Below are 26,202 nucleotides of genomic sequence, written 5' to 3' on the forward strand. Positions count from 1 at the left end.
TGGCTGGGGTATCAACCATCAGTGGGCATCAAGAACCTGCTGGTGACACTAGACAAGTAGTGTCTTGGTGTGGGTAGCGGCAGAAATAACTTATGTAAGCACTCACCTAGTGTAAACGCGAATTGTGTACTTTACTATAGGTAAATATGCATGTATTATGCTTTAATTTTTAAAATATGTTATATCTATTTTTTTTACCTTTTGTTTAAAGACCCAGTGATGTGCTTGATGTGATCTATATAAGAAGCATTCCTCAAAGTCAGGTTTCCATTTTGGCTCAGCTGGTAAAGAATCTGCCTGCAATGAGGGAGACCTGGGTTCAGTCCCTGGGTTGAGAAGATCCCCCCAAAAAGCGAAAAACAACCCACCCCAATATTCTGGCCTGGATAATTCCATGGACTGTATAATCCATTGGGTCACAAAGAGTCTGACATGACTGAGCCACCTTGCCTTTCATTCCTCAAGATCACCATTACTATAATTATAAATTTCTTTTTCATGGTGCACAGAGTCTGTTGTCCTAGCCTTGATCAATGGGGAAGCCCATGTTTACCCACACCAGCCTGGTTGCTCTTCCAGGAGACAATGTTAGCCAGGCTGTTCTGCAGAGGATGTGGGCTCCCATCTCCCTGCACTGGGCTGCATCTTCCAGAGTTGTTATGATCACCTAGTGTTTTCTCCTGGTCAGAATTATCTTCTAGATATCCAGACTACACACACATCTTTCTGGATATGCCAGGCAAATCCAAAAGAACACTCAGAAATTTTCCTTCAAGTATTTTAAAAATATTTTAAATATAAAAGCATCACAATACCAAAGAATATTGTGTTTGATTCATAATCTTCATAATTAATAAGAGAAATGAAGGAGTGTGATCCCAATGATTATAGTATGCTAACTAATCACTTGGTTTCCTGTGTCCATGTTCTTTGTCCATCCTTGTCTGTACATACAAATAATTTAAAAGATATAGTCATACCATATAGGCATTAAAACAGGTACACAGATAAATAGAATGCAGTAGAGAGTCTTTCCAATCTGGATGACTTTTATTTCATTTTCATGCATAATTGCTCTAACTAGTACCTCTAGTATAACATTGAATAGATGTGGTAAGAGCAGATATTATTGTATTATTCTTAACCTTGGAGGATCTAGTTTTCCCTCTTTAAGAATGATGTTAGTTGTGGATTTTTAGACATGGCCTGTACTAGGTAGAGGGCATTCCCTTCAACTTTCAGTTTATTGAGGGTTTTTTTTTTTTCCATGAAAGGATATTACATTTTGCCAGATGCTTTTTCTGTGTCTGTTAAGATGATCATGTTGTTTTTTTCTCTTCACTGCATTAGTGTGGTATATTATATTGAATGATTTTTGTGTATTGAATTACCCATGCTTTGAGAAGATAAATCCTACTTGGTTATGGTGTATTATATTTTTATATGTTGCAGGATTTAGTTTGCTAGTATTTCATTGAAGATTTTTGCATCTATAAGTGATATTGGTCTGTAGTTTTCTTGTGGTGTCTTTGTCTGGCTTTGGTATCAGGGTCATACTGGCTTCATAGAATGAGTCAGAAGGGATTCTTGGACTTCTATAGGCAGCATCTGATGGCAGGATGGCTCACAGGAAGTTCTCCACTCCCAGGCATTGGTTCTGAGGCATGGGCTTCCTGCCTAAGAAGTACAGCAGCCAGCACCAGGGGAAGGTGATGGGCTTCCCCAAGGATGACTCTTCCAAGCCCATGTACCTCTCAGCCTTCCTTGGCTACCAGGCTGGCATGACCCATGTTGTGAGAAAGGTTGATAGACCATGGTCCAAAGTGCATAAGAAAGAAGTTGTGGAGGTTGTGACCATAGTAGAGACTATGCCCTTTACGACTGTGGGCACTGTGGGCTGCATGGAAACACTATGAGGCCTCCAGACCTTTAAGTCTGTCTTTGCCGAGCATATCAGCAATGCGTGCAAAAAGTTTTTCTATTAGAACTGGCATTAAATATAAGACAAATGCCTTCACCAAATACTGTAAGAAGTGACAGGATATAGAAAGCAAGAAGCAGCTGGAGAGGAACTTCAGCCCACGCCCAGATGTGCCTGCTTCCTCTATGCCAGAAGAAGGCCCGCCTAATGGAGAGCCAGGTGAACAGAGGCACTGTGGCCAAAAAAATTGGACTGGACCCATAAGAAACTAGAGCAGCAGGGCCCTGTGAACCAAATATCTGAGTAGGATGAGACAATTATTGTCATTGGGACAACTAAGGGCAAATACTACAACGGGATCACCAGGCATTGGCACACCAAGAAGCTACCCTGGAAAACCTACCAGGAGTTTCACTAAGTTGCCTGTATTTGGGTGTGTCATCTTCCCTGGGTGGTCTTTCTGTGGCTTGGGCTAGGCAGAAAGGCTGCCATCACTGCACAAGATCAATAAGAAGATCTACAAGATTGGCCAGGGCTACCTCATCAAGAATGGCAAAATGATCAAGAACAATGCCTCTACTGATTACACCCAAAAGCATCAGCCCTTTGGGTGGCTTTGTCTACTGTGGTGAAGTGACCAATGACTTTTTCATGCTCAAAGACTGTTTGGTAGGAACCAAGAAGAGAGTACTCACCCTGTGCAAGTCTTTGCTGATGCAGACCAAACAGCAGACCCTAGAGAAAGTTAACTTCAAGTTTATTCACATCACCTCCAAATTTGGCCATGGCTGCTTCCAGATTGTGGAAGAGAAGAAAGGGTTCATGGGACCACTTAAGAAGGACTGAATTGCAAAGGAAGAAGGGGCTTAGTATCAGAATAGATTGTACAACTGGCAAAATCTCAATAAAGTTGATTTCCAGTGACAACAAAAGAAGAAAGTGTTCCCTCTTCTATTTTTTAGAAGAGTTTGCAAAGGACTGATGTCAATTCTCCTTTAAATCTGTGGTAGAAATCACCAGGATATAATTTCCTTTACACATTTAAATGGTATGGTATTAACACAGTGCCATTTTAGCTTGTATTTCTTTAATAACTAGCAACGGAGGGATTGGGAGCAGGAGAAGAAGGGGACGACAGAGGATGAGATGGCTGGATGGCATCACTGACTCGATGGATGTGAATCTGAGTGAACTCCGGGAGTTGGCGATGGACAAGGAGGCCTGGCGTGCTGCGATTCATGGGGCTGCAAATAGTCAGACACTACTGAGTGATTGAACTGAACTGAACTGAACTGAAGGTTAAACATCTTCCCATATGTTTCCTTATTAATTATCGCTCTTGGTATGTATTGTTTGTTCATATCCTTTGCTAATTTTTATATTGGGGTCTCAATGTTTTCTTATCAAGTTTAATGAGCCTATTAGAGTTCAGTTCAGTTCAGTTCAGTTGCTCAGTCGTGTCCGTCTCTTTGCAACCCCATGAACCGCAGCACGCCAGGCCTCCCTGTCCATCACCAACTCCTGGAGTCCACCCAAACCCATGTCCATTGAGTCAGTGATGCCATCCAACCATCTCATCCTCTGTCATCCCCTTCTCCTCCTGCCCTCAATCTTTCCCAGTATTGGGGTCTTTTCAAATAAATCAGCTCTTCACATCATGTGGCCAAAGTATTAGAGTTTCAGCTTCAACATCAGTACTTCCAATGAACACCCAGGACTGATCTCCTTCAGAATGGACTGGTTGGATCTCCTTGCAGTCCAAGGGACTCTCAAGAGTCTTCTCCAACACCACAGTTCAAAAGCATCAATTCTTTGGTGCTCAGCTTTCTTTATAGCCCAACGCTCACATCCATACATGACCACTGGAAAAACCATAGCTTTGACTAGATGGACCTTTGTTGGCAAAGTAATGTCTCTGCTTTTTAATATGCTGTCTAGGTTGGTCATAACATTTCTTCCAAGGAGTAAGTGTCTTTTAATTTCATGGCTGCAATCACCATCTGCAATGATTTTGGAGCCCAGAAAAATGAAGTCAGTCACTGTTTCCACTGTTTCCTCATCTATTTTCCATCAAGGGATGGGACCAGATGCCATGATCTTAGTTTTCTGAATGCTGAGCTTTAAGCCACCTTTTTCATTCTCCTCTTTCACTTTCATCAAGAGGCTCTTTAGCTCTTCACTTTCTGCCATAAGGGTGGTGTCATCTGTATATCTGAGGTTATTGATATTTCTCCCAGCAATCTTGATTCCAGCCTGTGTTTCCTCCAGCCCAGCATTTCTCATGATGTACTCTGCATATAAGTTAAATAAGGAGGGTGACAATATACACCTTGCATACTCCTTTTCCTATTTGGAACCAGTCTGTTGTTCCATGTCCAGTTCTAACTGTTGCTTCCTGACCTGCATAGAGGTTTCTCAAGAGGCAGGTCAGGTGGTCTGGTATTCCCATCTCTTTCAGAATTTTCCACAGTTTATTGTGATCCACACAGTCAAAGGCTTAGGCATAGTCAATGAAGCAGAAATAGATGTTTTTCTGGAACTCTCTTGCTTTTCTGATGATCCAGTGGATGTTGGCAATTTGATCTCTGGTTCCTCTGCCTTTTCTAAAACCAGCTTGAACATGTGGAAGTTCATAGTTCATGTATTGCTGAAGCCTGGCTTGGAGAATTTTAATCATCACTTTACTAGCATGTGAGATGAGTGCAATTGTGTGATAGTTTGAGCATTCTTTTGCATTGCCTTTCTTTGGAATTGGAATGAAAGCTGACCTTTTCCAGTCCTATGGGCACAAGCGTGGCCAAGAGGAGCTACCCCATGCCCGAGGTTAGGGATGGTGGCCTAGAGGAGCTACCGCACCTCCAAGGTAAGGAGCAGCAGCTGCGCTTTGCTGGAGCAGCCGTGAAGAGATACCCCACATCCAAACTAAGAGAAACCCCAGTAAGATGGTAGGCGCTGAGAGAGGACATCAGGGGGCAGACAGACTGAAACCACAATCACAGGTAACTAGCCAATCTGATCACACGGACCACAGCTTATCTAACTCAATGAAACTAAGCCACACCATGTGGAGCCTTTTAGAGTAGTTACCCTCAAAACATTATATTTTAATCTACTAATTTTTCATCATCCAGAAATATCGTATTTTAAGCATAGAGAGGATAAGTCAGGTTTTAGAAACACTTCTACTTACAATTTCCTCTTAATTTTATCCTGTTGGCAAGTAAACTTTTCTACATTTATTGGGGTCAGCAGGAGGTTGCAAATCTAACTAAAAATAAACTGAGTTTCCTTGATGACCAGGTCGATTAAAAAAAATTATTTTCTTGAATATTTATTTGTTTTCACTGTCAATCCAGGCATACAGACACACACGCACATGCACACATACACACACACGCATATGCACATACACACACATATATCAGACATACCTAATCCATAAGGTAATATCCTCCCTCTGAGTCCCTGCTGATGGTGCCATTTAGGGAGTTCAACTTGCTTAGTGCCATGCCTACATGCTCAGCTCAACACAACACCTAATTCAACTTCCCCCAACTTTTTTACACAAAGTGTTAAGTGTTAGTGCATTCGCTCAGTCATGTCCGACTCTGCAACCCCATGGATGTAGCCCACCAATGTCCTCTGTCCATGGGATTCTCCAGGCAAGAACACTGGAGTGGGTTGCCATTTCCTTCTCCAGGCGATCTTTCCAACCCAGGGATCGAACCTGGGTCTTCCACATCACAGGCAGATGCTTTACCCTATGAACCACCAGGGAAGCCCAAGGGAAACATCAAAATGGAAAACAAGCCATTTAACCAGTATGTATCTTGAAAAATTCATTCAGTTCACCATTTTAATGAAAAGCTAATGAAGAGGACTTGAGTCTTCTATAGGGACAAACATTTGATTAATAAGACCAGTTGGAAAATAAAATAAAAATAAAAAAAATAAGACCAGTTGGCATATGGTCTGCTTAGAGGATTTTAAACTAAAATGTTATTCCCTACAAGCCTATAACAATGCCTGGACAACCCTCATTAGAAAATGTGTTATTTGTGATTAGATTTGGAAAAGATTTATTCCATATATATTTTGTGTGGGTTATGTGTGAAGGTGAGTGGACTGTCGGTGTATGAGTTTAAACGAACAGAAAAGGAAATAAAACACGTAGCTTTTTTTTTCATTCCATAATTTTTTAAATAAAATTTTATTTACTTTCCTAAGCTTCTCACAATTTAATATTCCACAGAGGTGTTTTTGCTAGCACAGAATAAGAGCCAAATCACTCAAAGTCAGCCTCAATAAAGTAATTTAAACTACCTGGTATAGATTTTCCCTGGCTCTTTGCACTATCACTGGAAACAAGACTGCTGTTTATGTTTAGGAGATTTTTATCTCCTAGTCTCTTGTCACTTTAGGCGAGTACACACACAGTTCCACAATGTTTTTTCATGCCAAACTTATAGGAATAATATACATGTTGACTATATGGAAGGTGTTTTAATCACTCTTGTGTTTTTCATTCTTCTTTGGTCTATTTCTCCTAATCATAAATTGGCCCTATTTTGTACATTTTATTCCCTTAAGAAGTTGCTGTCTCTTAAGTCATGTCAGACTCTTTGCCAGCATACAGGTTGCATCATGCCAGGCTCCCCTGTCTTTCACTGTCTCACAGAGTTTCCTCAGATTTTCTCATATCAATGAGTCAGTGATGCTATCTAACCATCTCATCCTCTGCCACTCCCTTCTCCTTTTGCCTTTAATCTTGCTCAGCAACACAGTCTTTTCTAATAGGTTAGCTCTTTGCATCAGGTGAAAGAAAGTGAAAGTGAAGTCACTCAGTCGTGTCCTACTCTTTGCTACCCCGTGGACTGTAGCCCACCAGGCTCCTCTGTCCATGGGATTCTCCAGGCAAGAATACTGGAGTGGGTTGCCATTTCCTTCTCCAGGGGATCTTCCTGACCCAGGGATTGAACCCAGGTCTCCCACATTGCAGGCAGAGGTTTTAACCTCTGAGCCACCAGGGAAGCCCATCAGGTGGCCAAAGTATTAGAGCTTCAGTATCAGTATACAATGAGTATACAATGTATCAGTATACAATGAGTATTCAGGGTTTATTTCTTTTAGGATTAATTCGTTTGATCTCCTTGCAGGCCAAGGGACTCTTAAGAGTCTTCTCCAGAACCACAATTCAAAAGTATCAGTTCTTCCAAGCTCAGCTTTCATCATAGTCCTATTCTCACATCTGTTCATGACTAACGGAAAAAACCGCAGCTTTGAGTGTATGAAACGTTGTTGGTAAAACTGATGGCTCTTATTTTTAATACATTGTCTCGGTTTGTCACAGCTTTTCTTCCAAGGAGCAAGTGTCTCTCAATTTCAAGGCTGCAGACACTGTCCACAGTGATTTTGGAGCCCAAGAAAATAAAATCTGTCACTGTTTCCTCTTTTCCGCCACCTATTTGCCATGAAGTGATAGGACTGGATGCCACAATCTTAGTTTTTTGAATGCTGAGTTTCAAGCCAGCTTTTGCACTCTCTTCTTTCACCCTCATCAAGAGGTTCTTCGGTTCTCTTTCACTTTCTCCTGTTAGATTGTTATCATCTGCATATCTGAGGTTTTTGATATTTCTTCTGGCAATCTTGATTCCAGCTTGTGCTTCATCCAGCTCAGCATTTCACGTGATGTATTCTGCATATAAGTTAAATAAGCAGGGTGATAATATATAGCCTTGATGTACTCCTTTCCCAATTTGGAACAAGTCTGCTGTTCCATGTCCAGTTCTAACTGTTGGTTCTTGACCCATATACAGGTTTCTCAGGAGGCAAGTAAGGTGGTCTGGTATTCCCATCTCTTGAATAATTTTCCACAGTTTATTGTGATCCACACAGTGAAAGGCTTTAGTATAGTCAATGAAGCTGAAGTAGCTGTTTTTCTGGAACTCCCTTGCTTTCTCCATGATTCAACACATGTTGGCAATTTGATCTCTGGTTCCTCTGACTTTTCTAAACCCACCTTGTACGTCTGGAAGTTCTCAGTTCATGTCCTCCTGAAGCCTCACTTGAAGGATTTTAAACATGACATTGCTAGCATGTGTAATGCAATTTTACAGTAGTTTGACCATTCTTTTTTGTTGACTTTTCTTGGGATTGGAATGGAACTTGACCTTTTCCAGTCCTGTACCACTGTTGTTTTCCAAATTTGTTGACATGTTGAATGCAGCACTTGAACACCATTATCTTTTAGGATTTTAAATAACCCAGCTGGAATTCCATCACCTCCACTAGCTTTGTTCATAGTAATGCTTACTTAGGCCTGCTTGACTTTATACCCCAGGATGTCTGGCTGTAGGTGAGAGACCACACCATCATGGTTATCTGCATCTTTAAGACCTTTTATATATAGTCCTTCTGTGTGTTCTTGCCACTTCTTCTTAATCTCTTCTGCTTCTGTTAGGTCTTTACCATTTCTGTCCTTTATTGAGCCCATACTTGCATGAAATGTTCCCTTGATGTCTCCAATTTTCTTGAGATTTCTAGTCTTTCCCATTCTATTGTTTTGCTCTATTCTGTGCATTATTCATAGGAGAAGGTCTTCTTATCTCTATTTGTTACGCTCTGGAACTCTGCGTTCAGTTGGGTATATCTTTCCTTTTCTCCCTTCTGTTTCACTTTTTTTTTTCTCAACTGTTTGTAAAGCTTTCTCAGACAACCTCTTTGCCTTTTCACCTTTATTTTTCTTTGGTATGATTTTGTTCACTGCCTCCTGAACCATGTTACAAATCTCCATCCATAGTTCTTCAGACACTCTGTCTACCAGATCTAATCCCTTGAATCTATTCATCACCTCCACTGCATAATCATAAGTGATTTGATTTAGGTCATAGCTAAATGGCCTTGTGGTTTTTCCCACTTTTTTCAATTGAGCCTGAATTTTCAATAAGGAGCTCATGACCTCAGCCACAATCAGCTCCAGCTTTTGCTGACTGTATAGACCTTCTCCATCTTCAGCTGCAAAGAATATAATCAATCTGATTTCAGTGTTGACTATTTGGTGATGGCCATGTATAGAGTATTCTTATGTGTTGTTGGAAAAGCACACTTACTATGACCAGTATGTTCTTTTGGTAAAATTCTGTTAGCCTTTGTCCTGCTTCATTTTGTAGTCCAAGGCCAAACTTCCTGTTACTCCAGGGATCTTTTGACTTCCTAATTTTGTGTTCCAATGATGAAAAGGACTTTTTTTATGTTAGTTCTAAAAGGTCTTGTAGATCTTCATAGAATCATTCAGTTTCAGCTTCTTTGTCTTTAGTGGTTGGAGCATAGACTTATATTATTGTGATGTTGATTGGCTTGGAAACAAACTGACATCATTCTCTTTTGTTGACTCCATTTCTTCTTAGGGATTCTTGACCACAGTAGTATATATAAGGGTCATCTGAATTAAATTCACCAGTTCCCATCCATTTTAGTTCACTGATTCCTAAGATGTTGATGTTCACTCTTGCCATCTCCCACTTGACCATGTCCAATTCACCTTGATTCTTGGACCCAACATTCCAGATTCCTAAGCAATATTGTTCTTTACAGCATCAGACTTTACTTTCACCACCAGACACATAGACAACTGAGCATTGTTTTTGCTTTGGCCCAGCCATTTCATTCTTTCTGGAGCTGTTCATAATTGCCCTCTGCTCTTCCCCAGTAGCACACTGGATACCTTCCAACCTAGGGGGCTCATCTTCCAGTGTCATTTCTTTTTGCATTCTCATACTGTTCATGGGGTTCTCTCAGCAAGAATACAAGAGTGGTCGGCCACTTCCTCTTCCAATGGACCAGTTTCATCAGAACTGTTCACTATGACCCAGTCTGTGTTGTGGCCCTGCATGACATGGCTCATAGCTTCACTGAGTTATGCAAGTCTTGTTGCCACAACAAGGCTGTGGTCCATGAAGGGGACTTTAAGAAGTATCCCTACATATTTTTATGTGTAATTTAATAAAGCATAGGTATCTCTAGAAGCTTAATAGACAGTGTATACCTACATGATCCTTGCAAAATGTACCTAACCTTTCTGGGTCTGTTTCCCCATTCCTAGTAAGATGATAGCTCTTTCAAGATTGTTGAGAGATTCTACCAAATCTTTGCTCTAGCCATCTTAGCAGGTGTAACAAGAATAGAGGCCACTGAACAAATAAAAGGCAGCATAGGATGAAGGAGCATCATCAAGGACCAAATCTTGTCCTCTCTGCTGCCCAGATGATTCAAAACCCTTCCCCTTTACCTGAAAAATCACCCTGAGTGAAGGGAAGGAGAAAAGAGACAGAAAGGCCTTGAAGTTCTGTAACTATGTTAAACCATGGGTAAGTAAGGAAACACTGGACTGACTGAGTCCACCATGAATTGCCCAGATTGACTTTTCTACATTAATCTGCCATTGTGAGGCTCCTTCTCTGAGACAAAAATAAAATACCAGATGCCTATTCTCTTCAATCACAGTTGGATCTAGTTTGACAGAGTAGTTGGAAGATTTGCAGAGGAGAGTTAGGTAGAGAGAGGACTTTTTCTGTAAACTTTCTCCTCATTATATCCTTCATGGATATCCTATCCATTATGAGATCCTAAGCACTGACATCAACACTTAGACACATGGTTTCTTTTGAAGTAGACAAAAGTGTGTCACAGCTGGTGCTAGAGAAGACTCATGAGAGTCCCTTGGACTGAAAGAAGATCAAATAAGTCAATCTTAAAGGAAATCAAACTTGAATATTCATTGGAAGGACTGATGCTGAGTGGAAGCTCCAGTATTTTAGCCACCTGATATGAAGAGCTGACTCATTGGGAAAGACCTTGATGCTGGGAAAGAATGAGGGCAAAAGAAGGGAGTAGCAGAGGATGGGATGGTTAGATAGCATCACCAACTCAATGGACATAGATTTCAGCAAGCTCTAGGAGATAGTAGAGAACAGAGGAGGCTTGTGTGCTGCAGTCCATGGGGTCCCAGAGTCGGACACGACTTAGCAACTGAACAACAACATCATCACTGGAAAACGTTTTTCCAACCTCATGTCAGTCTTTATGTTTAATCTATTGCTAATGGAAATGTTCTACCAAGTCCAGGAAAAATACACACTTTACACACCTTACTTGCATAATCATCAAATTATGAAAGTATCTACAGCCCTGACTGAGCATATCAACATTGCCAGTAACTGTAACTAGGTCATCAGAACTTGAAATAGCTAACAAGCATTACCATTAGCAAGAGCCCATAGAGCAGAGGTCAACAGTGAGATGTTCACACAAGTGAAAGTCTTCTAAAAGCTTTAACATGGGAAACTGTTTACCAGCTCTTTCCATGCAGTGACACGGATATGCTTTATTCATCTGGGGAGAACAAACACACTGATGCTGTGAAGCAAGCACCTCCTTCCTGTAGACAACTTTCTTACTGCCATTAGTGATCATGCTTCAGATAGGAGTCAACGTGGCACCTTCACATTATCTCTTTCCACAACCGTGAACCCCTCTCAGCACATCGCAAGAGCAGGAAAATGAGCAAGTGAAAACCTGAAAACAGGTTGGAAACAGAAGCACCGCATTTAATTGAACTGAAAAGTTCTTCCTAAGTTTGTGGCAAACTCACTTGTCAGCAAAGTGTGGACTGATATACAACTGTTTAAAGACTATTTACCCTAGTTAGCACGGATATTCATTCATTTCTCTGCAGAAATAACAATGTGCTTGATTACAAGGCAAAGACTTGTTGGGAATATTATATTATACATCAGCACATTACATAAGTTATATGAATTAGATTATCTTTCTGAAATTCAAAAATCTCTGAATTCTGAAGTCTTTGTAGCCTCAAAGGTTTTAGGTAAAAAAGAATGTATTTGTACTCATTTTTCTGATTAGGTTATACAGAATTAGTCTCGTCACTTTAATTTCATATGGTAATATACTTGGTCCATATTCCTGATTCTAGTTTCCTCATTTATATCCATGCCATAATATATCTCATATTAACTGGAGTACTAGGTAATTTATGGTAGCTGAGCACTTAATTTGAATATATGTATGTATACATATATAAAACCTATATGTTTATGTGACACAAATACACACAGAGAACTGCTTTAGGAACCACCTCAAATTTAGTAAACACAGGTATATAACTGATACTTTCATTCAACAACCTATTTCTCAGGAGCAAAGTTTAAATCAAGTGTGCTGGCAGTGACAGAAGGAATATCACTGAAAAACCTAGTTTTAAAGAGGCTGTCTTCAAGCTCTACTACAAAGCCACAGTCATCAAGACAGTATGGTACTGGCACAAAGACAGAAATATAGATCAATGGAACAAAATAGAAAGCCCAGAGATAAATCCAAACACCTATGGACAGCTTATCTTCGACAAAGGAAGCAAGAATATACAATGTATTAAAGACAATCTCTTTAACAAGTGGTGCTGGGAAAACTGGTCCACCACTTGCTAGCACCATTCACAAAAATAAACTCAAAATGGATTAAAGATCTAAACATAAGACCAGAAACTATAAAACTCCTAGAGGAGAACATAGGCAAAACACTCTCCGACATAAATCACAGCAGGATTCTCTATGACCCACCTCCCAGAATACTGGAAATAAAAGCAAAAATAAACAAGTGAGACCTAATTAAAATTAAAACCTTCTGCACAACAAAGGAAACTATAAGCAAGGTGAAAGGACAGCCTTCGGAATGGGAGAAAATAATAGCAAATGAAAATAATAGCAAATGAAGCAACTGACAAACAACTAATCTCAAAAATATACAAGCAACTCCTGCAGCTCAATTCCAGAAAAATAAACGACCCAATCAAAAAGTGGGCCAAAGAACTAAACAGACATTTCTCCAAAGAAGACATACGGATGGCTAACAAACACAAGAAAAGATGCTCAACATCACTCATAATCAGAGAAATGCAAATCAAAACCACAGTGAGGTACCATTTCATGCCAGTCAGAATGGCTACGATCCAAAAGTCTACAAGCAATAAATGCTGGAGCGGGTGTGGAGAAAAGGGAACCCTCCTACACTGTTGGTGGGAATGCAAACTAGTACAGCCACTATGGAGAACAGTGTGGAGATTCCTTTAAAAATTGCAAATAGAACTGCCTTATGACCCAGCAATCCCACTGCTGGGCATACACACCGAGGAAACCAGAATTGAAAGAGACACGTGTACCCCAATGTTCATCGCAGCACTGTTTATAATAGCCAGGACAAGGAAGCAACATAGATGTCCATCAGCAGATGAATGGATAAGAAAGCTGTGGTACATATACACAATGGAGTATTACTCAGCCATTAATAAGAATACATTTGAATCAGTTCTGATGAGGTGGATGAAACTGAAGCCTATTATACAGACTGAAGTAAGCCAGAAAGAAAAACACCAATACAGTATACTAACGCATATATATGGAATTTAGAAAGATGGTAACGATAACCCTGTATGCGAGACAGCAAAAGAGACACAGATGTATAGAACAGTCTTTTGGACTCTGTGGGAGAGGGAGAGGGTGGGATGATTTGGGAGAATGGCATTGAAACATGTATAATATCATATAAGAAACGAATCACCAGTCTAGGTTTGATGCAGGATACAGGATGCTTGGGGCTGGTGCGCTGAGATGACCCAGAGGGATGGTATGGGGAGGGAGGTAGGAGGGGGGTTCAGGATTGGGAACACGTGTACACTCGTGGTGGATTCATGTTCATGTATGGCAAAACCAATACAATATTGTAAAGTAAAAAAAAAAAAATTAATTTAAAAATTAAAAAAATAAATAAATAAAGAGGCTGTCTTCACGAGGGGAACTCTCAGATCTCTCTTCAAATTGCTGAATATCTTAAAGGAAGTTGATCTTCAAGCTGGGAATCAATTTATATGTAAACTGTTTAAAGAGCTTGTATGTGACATCCACAAATACAGAGAACACTGCAAGAGTTTCTTCTTGAAGATATTGCAAGAAGAGCGTAGGTATCTATTTTTCAAAGAACTGTAATACATATTCTCTGTATTTGGTTTTGTATAATGAGGATGATAATAATAGCCACCCCAAGAGTTGTTTTGAGGGTTAGATAACACATTAAATGTCAAGCCCAAGGCATTCTACATGGTACCACTGTGAGGCAGAATAGCTAGCGTCATTGCCCTCAGTTTTCAGATGGGGCCCAGAAACCGTAGGTGGCTTGTCCAAAGTCACATGATCAGTACAGTAAAAAAGTGACACTGGATCTCATTTTGCCAGGAGAAAGTTCAGTGTTCTTTCCACAACTTCTTACTATCTAAAATAAATGAGGAAGACATGGCAACCCACTCCAATATTCTTGCCTGTAAAATTCCACGGACAGAGGAGCCTGGCAGGCTACAGTCCTTAGGATCACAAAGTGACAGACACAGCTGAGGCAACTTAGCAAGCATGCATCTTTTATCATAACTTTTGCTAAAGGGGAAATAGCTTTATTATTTTTACTGATTATTTAAACAAAACATGCTCATTGTATAAATAACTGCACAGATTGGAGAGATGTAAAGAAAAAAGTACAAAAAAATCACATCATCCAATCACCTAGAAATACCCATGTTTAATTAGAAGCATCATCTTTAAGACATTTTTCTATGCATAAACGAGTGTAAATACAATATAACAGGGTTTCCCTGGTGACTCAGTGGTAAAGAATCCATCTGACAATGCAGGAGATATGGGTTCGATCCCTGGTCCAGGAAGATCCCACGTGCCATGGAGCAAGTAAGCCCGTGTGCCACAGCTACAGAGCCTGTGCTCTAGAGCCCAGCAGCCACAGCTACCGAAGCCACATGCCCTAGAGCCTGCGCTCCACAGCAGGAGAAGCTACTGGCATGAGGAGCCGGCACACGGCAACAAGCCAGCAGTCCCTGCTCGCCACAACTGCAGAAAATCCCACAGAGGAATGAAGACACAGCATGGCCAAAACTAAATATAGAAAATTTAAACAAATAGCTATGGCTTCCCAAAAAACCCCAAACAAACAATGTAATGATTAAATAGGATAACACATATCATTTTTATAGTGCATTTTTGTAAAATAAATTATAGACATCTTTACATATTAATAAATATAAGTTTTAAATTTTAAAATATTTACTAAAGTGCACAAAACTTACAGTTTTACTGCTCAATTTATTTTTAAGACCCACAACTAGTGGAAAAGTCCATCTGGGCAATTCATAGTGGACTCTGTCAGTTCACTGTTTTCTTGGTTACTTATGGTTTGACATAGTCACAGCACTTCGGGACTTTTATCTCTCTTTCTCAATCACTTCACCCATGGTGATTTTTCAGTTAATGGTCAAGGGCTATGAATCATCTGGGCAGCAGAAAGAACAAGGTTAGAACCTTAATGATGCTCCTCTGTCTTATGCTGCCTTTTATCTGCCCTCTAGGCAGCAGGTTTCATTCTTGCTTTGTCTGGTGAGAGGGTTGGAATCATTCCCTGACAGCTGGCTGTCAGATTGTGTATTCTGCATCCACTTTATTCCAAACACAAGGTCTCTTCAAGTCTGCCCACCAACCCATCTGCCTTAGTCTGTTAAAACTAAATATACCATAGACTGTGTGGCTTAAACAATAGACATTTCTTTTTCATGGTTCTGGAGGCTGGGAATCCCAAAATCAAGGTGTCAGCAGATTCCGTGTCTGTTAAGAGCCTACTTCTTAGTTTGTAGACTGCTATCTTCTCACCGTGTCCTCACATGGCAGAACGGGCCAGGGAGCTTTCTGGAGCCTCCTTCATAATGGTACTAACACCATTTATGAGGGCTCCACCCTCATTACCAAACCACCTCCCCAAAGCCACACCTCCTAACACTGTCACTTCTCAGGGTCAGGTGAATTTTGAGGGACACAAGCATCCACTGTGTAACATCATCTGTACCCCCTCAGTCGCCTTCCCAGTGCCAGACTGAGATCACCCTTGGGACTACGAGCTGACACGCCTAACACAGGCATTGCCATTCCGCTGCTAGGGCACCATGCGACAGTGGCCCTCAGAGATGTTCACATTCTCATAGGCAGAACAGGATACTTTACATAGCAGATGTGATTAAGTTAAAGATCTTGATATAGATTATACCAGATTATCCTGGTAGGCCCAACATAATCGTAAGACCCTTATTGAAAAGGGAAGTACGAAGATCAGAAGCTGCAAAGGAGGTAAACAGAGAGAGGGAGATGCTGGAAGATGCTACACTGCTGGCATTAGAAATGAGAAAAGGGTTATGAGTGAAGGAAATCTCTAGAAGCTAGAAGAGGCAAGGAATACATTCTCCCCTAAAGCCTTCAAAGGAATGTTAGATTCCACAACAATCTTGATTTTAACACACTGAGACTGATCTTGTGCTTCTAACCTCTAGAATACTTGTGGTAATTTGTTATAGCAGCAATTTGAAACTAATAAACATACCGAACATAGAGCTTCTTTAAAGGCTCTATCTAGAGAAGTAAAGCATAGGCACCCTCTTCACGGGTACGCCTTAACTGAAATTGGATTCCTATTCTCCCCACTCACCCCACTGTCTAAGCTTGGTCAACACGAATGCAGAGAATTATATTCCTTTTCAGAGAACACTGATAGCAGCCAAGTTTGTTACTCTACTCTCTCTCTATGAAAAATAAAGCCACTTCTTTGCCCAGAAACGAGAAAAACTCACTAGACAGTTACTCTTCCAAATCTATCACTTGTTTTAACACTTTAAGACTTTGACTTCTAATATGAACAACCAAACTTTTCAAACTAAACATGTTTCTCTCACAAAGTCCAGCTCTTTAAGCCTAAGCTTTTTAACTTTAAAATTTCATTCACATACACATTTATTAAGTTTACTTTGTTCTTTTCCTGAGCCAATAAATGCATTGATTTAGTGATAGGTGGAGAGAGAACCTGGGTTAATATCACCACAATTTATTTCTGTTCATATAAACCTCCATCAACAGTTTTTATTAAAGTACAGTTGATTTACAGTGTTGTTTTAATTACTACTATTCTGCAAAGTGATTGAATTATATATATATATATAATATATATTTTAAAAAATACTCTTTTCGATTATGGTTTATCATAGGATATTGAATATAGTTTGCTGTGTTATGCACTATGAATTTGGTATTTGTCCATTTTAATATGTAAAAGCTTACATCTGCTGACCCCCCTTCTCACTCCATCCTTCCTGCTTGGTAATCACCAGTGTGTTCTCTAAGTCTGTGATTCTGTTCCTGTTAACAAACGTCGATTCATCTGTGTCATATTTTAGATTCCACATATAAGCAATATTATATGATATTTGTCTTTCTTTTTCTGCTTATTAATATGATAATATCTAATTGGACCCTTGTTGCTGCAAATATTGTATATGTATACAATATACAATTCATCCATCTGTCATCCACCAATATTTTTAATGATTATAAAATATTCTACTATATGGTGACTCCAGAATATATTTACCTAATTCCCTTTTGATGGACATTTTGATTGCCAAGTTTTTGCTAATATAGTGTAGACATGGAGTGGAAAGGGCGGGTGGGACAGATTGAGAAATTAGCACCACCAGGCATAAAATAGATAGCTGGGGGGAACCTACTATAAAGAACAGGAAGCTCACCTCAGTGCTTGTGGGGCCCTAAATGGGAAACCTTGAAAAAAGAAGGGCTAGCTTTGCGGTTTAGAGCTAAGATGGCGCCTGGGCAAAGAGAGAGGGTCGTGGCCTATGTTAAAGTTTTTGATTGGCTCTCTTGATTTCCGTGCAGCACGTGATCACCATAGACTCCTGTTACAATGAAGAGCACGGTGACTTGACCTTTAACGTGATTGGTGCAACTATGGCATATTACAATTTGACCTTTAACGTGATTGGTGCAACCCTCGCAAAACCCCCTTGCTTGCCTATATAAACCAAGAGTCTGTGGCACTGAAGCGGAACTGCTTAGAGGGAACCCCTGTCGTGTGTGAAAGCCTCTCGCTCGCGGAGGGGCTGGGTTGGCGGACACCAGCCTCGTCTCTCCTCGGGACCCCTCGGCTTTGCTGAGGGAAGTTCCACTGCCTCTCTCTTTCTGCGGAGCGCCCCACCCCCCCCCCCCAACAAGTGCTCTATGATGACCTAGACGGATGGGATGGGGATGGAGTGGGAAGGAGGGATATATGTATACATGGAGCTGATTCACTTAGTTGTTCTACAGAAACTAACACAGCATTGTAAAGCAATTATATGCCAATGAAAAATAAAGACCTACATGATTCTAAGTTAAAAAAGTGCAGAAATGAATTTTGATCAGTTGTGACATTTCTTTTAAAAAAAGCCTTAGGAACAGATTTTCTAGTTCAAAGTGTATGCACATTTTACACTTGGAAACTTGTTACCACACTGATTTTCTCTTATGCTAGAAGTAAAAATAAATTGTCCTTTTTGTTTTACCAGTTTTTCTTTTGTGTATAGTCCAGTGTATGAGAGACCCCTTTATCCACACTCTGTCCAATCAGAGGAGTTAGCAATTTTTCTTTATCCACAATGGATCAACAATAATATTGAATTGGTATTTCACTTTGTATGTCTTTAACTATTGGATTAAATGTTTACTGGTCATTTTTAGGGTAGCTCAAACTGTAAAGAATCTGCCTGCAATGCGGGAGGCCCCGGTTCAATCCCTGGGTTGGGAAGATTCCCTGGAGGAGGGCATAGCAACCCATTCTAGCATTCTTACCTGGAGAATCCCATGGACAGAGGAACCTGGCAGGCTACAGTCCATGGGGTGGCAAAGACCTTCTCTAGATTCATCGGTCATATCCTCAGTCCATTCTTTTTTACATTGCCTTCTTCATATAAGCTTTTTCATGCCATCACAACATTTTTCCGATGCTTGTCACTTATCTTTTTTCTTTTATTTAATTCTATGGTTTCTCTACCTCCATTAGATTGTCAAGTATGTCAATCATTCTTTTAAAAGTTCTGATTTAGCTAGCACTCCTGCGTTTAATTTTAGTACTGTTGGTGATTTGTGGAATGTGATATCTGAATGTTTGGATTAAGCAGGAACATTTAAAAATAAAACCTTCCACTTTTCTCTCCCCAAAGTATTTATTTATTTAATTGATATGGTTGCATTTAGGTCTCCAATCTGACTATTATTTTCTTTCTTTTGAACATACAATTTTATATTAGCATTATTGTGATATTTTGTGATTTGATATCTTCATGTATTTATAAAATGATCCCCACAGTACTGTCCAGTTACCATGTTACATTTGGAAACTTGTTACCAAGTGTAACAAGTTACTGTCTGGTTACCATTATAATACAGTTATTACAATATTGTTGACTATATTCCCTATGCTATATATTGTATCCTCATGATTTATTTGTTTTATAGTTGGAAATTTGTCCCTGTTAATATCCCTCATCTATTTCACTCCACCCTTCACCCTTCTCCCCTCTGGCAGTTTGTTCTCCATATCTGTGAGTCTGGCTCTGCTTTGATTTGTGTGTTCACTTATTTTGCTTTTTAGATTCCACATAGAAGGGAAACCATATGGTATTTGTCTTTGTCTGACATCACACTTAGAATAATACCCTCTATGTCTACCCATGTTGTTGCAAATCACAAGATTTCATTCTTTTTTACGCTGAGTGAAATATTACATATAATGGAATATTATTTATTTATTATATATAGCTCCACATATATGATGGAATGTTTCATATATATATAAATGGTTACAGATGATGTGATACTATATATGTAAAATCCTAAAGACACCACCAAAAAGTATTAGAACTAATAAATAAATTCAGCAAAGTTTCAGGATAGAAAATTACATACACAAATCTGTTGCATTTCTATACACTAACAATGAATTATCAGAATAAAAAATTGAGAAAACAATCCTATTTGCAATTGCATAAAAATAATAAAATACCAGTTCAGTTCAGTTCAGTTCAGTTCAGTCACTCAGTCGTGTCCGACTCTTTGCGACCCCATGAATCGCAGCATGCCAGGCCTCCCTGTCCATCACCATCTCCTGGAGTTCACTCAGACTCATGTCCATCAAGTCAGTGATGCCATCCAGCCAGCTCATCCTGGGTCGTCCCCTTCTCCTCCTGCCCCCAATCTCTCCCAGCATCAGAGTCTTTTCCAATGAGTCAACTCTTCACATGAGGTGGCCAAAGTACTGGAGCTTCAGTTTCAGCATCATTCGTTCCAAAGAAATCCCAGGGTTGATCTCCTTCAGAATGGACTAGTTGGATCTCCTTGCAGTCCGAGGGACTCTCAAGTTTCTTCTCCAACACCACAGTTCCAAAGCATCAATTCTTCAGTGCTCAGCCTTCTTCACAGTCCAACTCTCACATCCATACATGACCACTGGAAAAACCATAGCCTTGACTAGATGGACCTTAGTCGGCAAACTAATGTCTCTCCTTTTGAATATACTATCTAGGATGGTCATAACTTTTCTTCCAAGGAGTAAGCATCTTTTAATTTCATGGCTGCAGTCACCATCTGCAGTGATTCTGGAGCCCCCAAAAATAAAGTCTGACACTGTTTCCACTGTTTCTCCATCTATTTCCCATGAAATGATGGGACCAGATGCCATGATCGTTTTCTGAATGTTGAGCTTTAAGCCAACTTTTTCACTCTCCACTTTCACTTTCATCAAGAGGCTTCTTAGCTCCTCTTCACTTTCTGCCATAAGGGTGGTGTCATCTGCATATCTGAGGTTTTTGATATTTCTCCTGGCAATCTTGATTTCAGCTTGTGTTTCTTCCAGTCCAGCGTTTCTCATGATGTCCTCTGCATATAAGTTAAATAAGCAGGGTGACAATATACAGCCCTGACATACTCCTTTTCCTATTTGGAACCAGTCTGTTGTTCCATGTCCAGTTCTAACTGTTGCTTCCTGACTTGCATACAAATTTCTCAAGAGGCAGGTTAGATGGTCTGATATTCCCATCTCTTTCAGAATTTTCCACAGTTTTTGTGATCCACACAGTCAAAGGCTTAGGCATAGTCAATAAAGCAGAAATAGATGTTTTTCTGGAACTCTCTTGCTTTTTTGATGATCCAGTGGATGTTGGCAATTTGATCTCTGGTTCCTCTGCCTTTTCTAAAACCAGCTTGAACATCAGGGAGTTCACCGTTCACATATTGCTGAAGTCTGGTTTGGAGAATTTAGAGCATTACTTTACTAGCATGGGAGATGAGTGCAATTGTGCAGTAGTTTGAGCATTCTTTGGCATTGCCTTTCTTTGGGATTGGAATGAAAACTGACCTTTTCTAGTCCTGTGGTCACTGCTGAGTTTTCCAAATTTGCTGGCATATTGAGTGCAGCACTTTCACAGCATCATCTTTCAGGATTTGAAACCGCTCCACTGGAATTGCATCACCTCCACTAGCTTTGTTCGTAGTGATGCTTTCTAAGGCCCACTTGACTTCACATTCCAGGATGTCTGGCTCTAGATTAGTGATCACATCATCATGATTATCTGGGTCATGAAGATCTTTTTTGTACAGTTCTGTGTATTCGTGCCACCTTTTCTTAATATCTTCTGCTTCTGTTAGGTCCAGGGATAAATCTAAAAAGGGGGTAAAAGCTTATGCTTAGAAAACCATAAGATACTGAAAAAAGAAATTGGAAACAGCACAAATGTAAAAGCATAATGTGTTCATGGGTTGAAAGAATGGATTTTGTTAAAATGACCATACTCCCCAAAGCAATCTATAGATTCGATCAATATCTCTTAACTAATTGTTCATGGGTGTGTACTTAATTTTCATGCTGTCACTCATGGTACACAAGCTTCTCTCGTTGCAGAGCATAGGCTCTAGGGGGCGTGGGCTTCAGTAGTTGTGGAGTGTGAACTCAGAAGTTGTGGCACACGGGCTTAGTTGCCCTGTGTTGTGTGCAGTTTTCCTGGACCAGGGATCGAACTCATGGCACCTACATTGGCAGGTTAACTCCCAATTACTGTATCACCAGGGAAGTGCAGTTTCTTAAGTTTGAACACATTGGAACAGCCTTGCATTTTTACTTTCTACTTCCCTATGTTTAATGTTGTTGTATTTTATATTACTGTTTTGTATATCCCTTAACTACTTGTTGTGGGTATAGATGATTTTGCTATTAATACTTTGTCTTTTAACTTTCCTACTAGCTTAATAAATGATTGGTCTACTACCTTTGCTATATGTTTGCCTTTACCGATGAGATTTTTTTCCTTTCATAATTTCCATATTTCTACTTGCAGTCTTTTGTGCTTACAGAAGTCTCTTTCTGTGCTCTAGTTCACTGATCCATTCCTTTGTATTATCTAATCTGCTGTTGATTTCTTCGAGTGTATTTTTTATTTCAGTTATGCAATCTTTCAGTCTAGTTCTTTATCTTTTGAAACTCTTTGCAAACTTTTCACTGTGTTCATCCTCTGTGATTAACGTCTTGTCAATCCAGTTTAATGGAGCTGAACTCTTTTGTTTGTCTGTAAAATTCTTTCTCTTCCTTCAGATCTGAATGATGGACTAGCTGTGTAGAGCATTCTTGTTACAGTTTTTTCGTTTCTTTGTTTTTCTTTCATCTCTTTGACCATATTTTGCCACTCTCTTCTTGCCTTCAAAGTTTCTGCTAAAAAGTCAGCTGATAGTTTTATGGGAGTTCCACTCTACCAAAATAATTGCTTACCCCTGCTCCTTTTAAGATTCTCTCTTGATCTTTAACTCCTGCCATTTTAATTAGTGTCTTGGTATGGGCTTCTTTGGGTTTCCTTTGTTTGGGACTCTCTGTGCTTCTTGGTCCTGGATGCCTCTTTCCTTTCCCAAGTTAGGAAAGTTTCCAGCTATTATTTCTTCAAATAGATTCTCTGACCCTTTCTCTTTCTTTTCTCTTTCTGGGGTCCTATAATGTGAATGCTAGTATCCTTGATGTTGCTCCAGAAGTCTCCTGAACTATCCTCAATTTTAAAACTTTTTTTTTCTTTTTCTGTTCAACTTTGATTATTTCCACCACTCTGTGCTCTAGTTCACTGATCCATTCCTTTGTATTATCTAATCTGCTGTTGATTTCTTCTAGCATATTTTTTTATTTCAGTTATTGCAGTCTTTCAATCTAGTTCTTTATCTTTTGAAACTCTTTGCAAACTTTTCACTGTGTTCATTCATTCTTCTCCTTAGTTTATTGAGCATCTTTATAATCATTCCATTAAACTTATCAGGTACTTTGTTTAGCTCCACTTTGCTTAGTATTTTTTTCTGGGGTTTTTATCCTTTAATCGGGAACATAGTCCTCTGTCACCTCACTTTGACTAATTTTCTGTGTTTAGTTTTATGTGTTAGGTAGGTTAGTTATGTATCCCAATTTGGAATAGTGGTCTTATGGAGGAGGCATCACACGGGCCCCAGCTGCATACTCCCCTCTGGTCATAGGCTATATATGCTCCAGGATTATCTCCTATGTGAGCTGCTTGGGCATTTCTGTTGTGGCAGCCCTGGCCATGGTGGGTATACTAGTAGGCAGGGCTGGCCTATGGCTCAGGGGACTGCTAGGCCCTGCCTCATGTGGTGGCTGCCGACCCACTGCTGTGTGGTGGGATCTACCTGTGGGACCAGGGGGACCCCAAAGCTGGCATTAGCCTGCTGGTGGTAGGTGGGTTCAGGTCCAAGGGCAGTCCATGCTGGTGGGCAGGTAAGCCCCCTGTGTTAATTGGCTAAAACGGGGATTTCAAAATGCCACTTGCATACAGAGCATCAATATCTTCTTTGTAGAGCAAGCTTCCAAAAATGGCAGCCACCAGCATTTATGCCCCTGTGGGGAATCCCAGTTGTCTCCTGCCTTTTCAGGAGGCTCTCAAGATCAGCAAGTGGCTCTGACCCCAGAATCCTTTCAAATTATTGCTTTTTCACTGAGGCTAGAAGCATGTGAGATTTTGCTTGTGCTCTTTCAAAGTAGAGTCTATGTTTTCCCCAGCTCTCCTGTATCCAAGCCCCACTAGTCTGTAAAGCCATTTCTTTCAGGGGCTCATCTTCCTGAAGCAGGACCCCTGGCTTGGGGAGTCCGGCATGGGGCTTGTACCACTTGCTCCTTTAGGAGGACCTCTACAGTTGGGATTATCCTCCCATTTATGTGCTGCCTACCTGAGGATCTGGGTCGCAACCATACCAAGCCTGCACATCTCTTCTAACTGTGGTTTCTTATACCTCTATCTGTGGAAAACCTCCCCTGCTAGTCTTCAGGTTGTTCTCGTAGATGGTTGCCCGATAGATAGTTGTAATTTTGGTGTGCCCATGGGAGGAAAGGAGCTCAGTCAAGTTCTTCCTTCTCCAAAATCTTGGCCATATTATACAAATAAACAATGCAAAAATAGTTGCAAACAGACAGTTCCTTGACACATCACACGGCTTAATTTTATAATAAATAAATAGGTGTACTTTGTTTACCTGAAGGTTTATTGTTTAGTTACTAAGTAATGTCTGATCCTTTTGTAGCCGCATGGACTGTAGCCCACCAGGCTCCTCAGTCCATGGGATTTACCAGGCAGGAATACTGGCATGGGTTGCCACTTCCTTCTCCAGAGGATCTTCCCAACTCAGGGACTGAACCCGTGTCTCCTGCGTTGGCAGGCAGATTATTTACCACTGAGCCACCAGGGATGCCAACTGAAGATTAAGGGTCTTTAAAAACTGTCAGCTGAATAACTTTCTGAAGTTATCCAGCAATATTTATAACAGTTTGTCCCAAAGAAAGCACAGTCACTTAGTATTTGTGATTCCACTAGGTGTCACACTTAGCATCTTTTTCTTCTACAAATTAATAAACTCTCTAGAATCCATTTATCTGAGATTTTTCTTTCTGCCATGTTTGTTCTTTGCAGAATTATTTGAATTTTTGAGATGGTTTGGAACATTAGTCTCTAAATAGTTTATTTCAGTGTATACTTAGGTGACTGGAGTTGAATCACTGTTGAGCACATCAGAATTGCCTCCTCAGAGAGCTCTGTTTGCTTTGTTAGGTAGGCATATAAGTTGCATCTCCAAAATAAATGTATCCTCTAAAATCACCAATGGGGGATCCCCAGGGCAGTGTTTATATTAGACTACCAGGTCAAATATTTTAACTAAAATGAACAGTCAATTCAGTCAGGCTATTTAACTGATAGTAAAGCAAGCAGTTTTTTGTGTGTGAAATAAAGGAACTAACCAGTGATTTTAAATTAAAATAATTTTCACAGCCTTGATATTGAAACACAGTGTTGCCCTTGGTTCTCTGTAAGGTATATGTGCCTGAGTGTGTGTGTATGTTTGTGTTCATGTGTATATTGGGAAGTTGTAAGTAGTAAAGATAAATTCATGTATGTAATTGTTTTATAGGTAAAGGCGCTTAACATGGGATTTTTTTCAAGTATCAGCAACTCCTGCAGAGACATTCTTGATAAACTGATATGAATGAACAATTATCTAAACAAATACTATTATGGTTATGTTCCAGATAACCTACGTGTCTCCATTTAAAATAACTAAGTAAGTGATACTGTAAAACAGGGGTCCCCAGATGCTGGGATCTAATGCCTGATGATCTGAGATAGAGCTGATGTAATAATAATAGCAATAAAGTATGCAATAAATTCTCAAATCATCCTGAAACCATTCCCCCCATCCCTTGGTCATGGAAAAAGTGTCTTCCACAGAATCAGTCCCTGGGGTTCACTGCTGTGGAATATGACATAGCTATTAAAAAGAACAAACATAAATTTAAAATTCATACTGTTTGTAATTTTCCCCTCATGTATGTCTGACAATTGAAACTTACTTCAGTCAGCTAACAAGCCTATTCAAGTACTGTCAAGCTACAAATGGAACCAAAGCCAATGCACTTACTTAAAAAAATAATAATAACATCTGTGACTTAAAAATTGTTATATTGAATATTTCTAAATGTCAGATAGCCTCAATCTAGAAATCTTTAATTTTACTAAAACAGCTTGGTTAAAAGTTGAGTATTATGTTTTTTCACTGATAAATTCAAGTAGCTTGTACAAAAAATATCTGACATATTTTTACCTTAAAATCTTTACTACAGTCAGAAAGCTTTGATTTCTCTTGACCACATTCTATCTAAATCAAATTCATTTTTGTCCAATAAAAAGTTCAGGAAGACTGCATGAAAATACTATGAATGTTGAAATACCAGACATTTTCTAGATAATTTTATAG

General features: G+C 39.8%; 1 pseudogene; it reads left to right on the plus strand.

Annotated features, from left to right (window-relative positions):
* The first annotated feature begins 1,619 nt into the window (after window positions 1–1,619).
* Window positions 1,620–2,791, plus strand: LOC138089220 (large ribosomal subunit protein uL3-like; annotated as a pseudogene).
* The last annotated feature ends 23,411 nt before the right edge of the window (window positions 2,792–26,202 follow it).

Source organism: Capricornis sumatraensis, chromosome 12 (genome assembly GCF_032405125.1).
Source record: "Capricornis sumatraensis isolate serow.1 chromosome 12, serow.2, whole genome shotgun sequence".
NCBI lineage: Eukaryota > Metazoa > Chordata > Mammalia > Artiodactyla > Bovidae > Capricornis > Capricornis sumatraensis.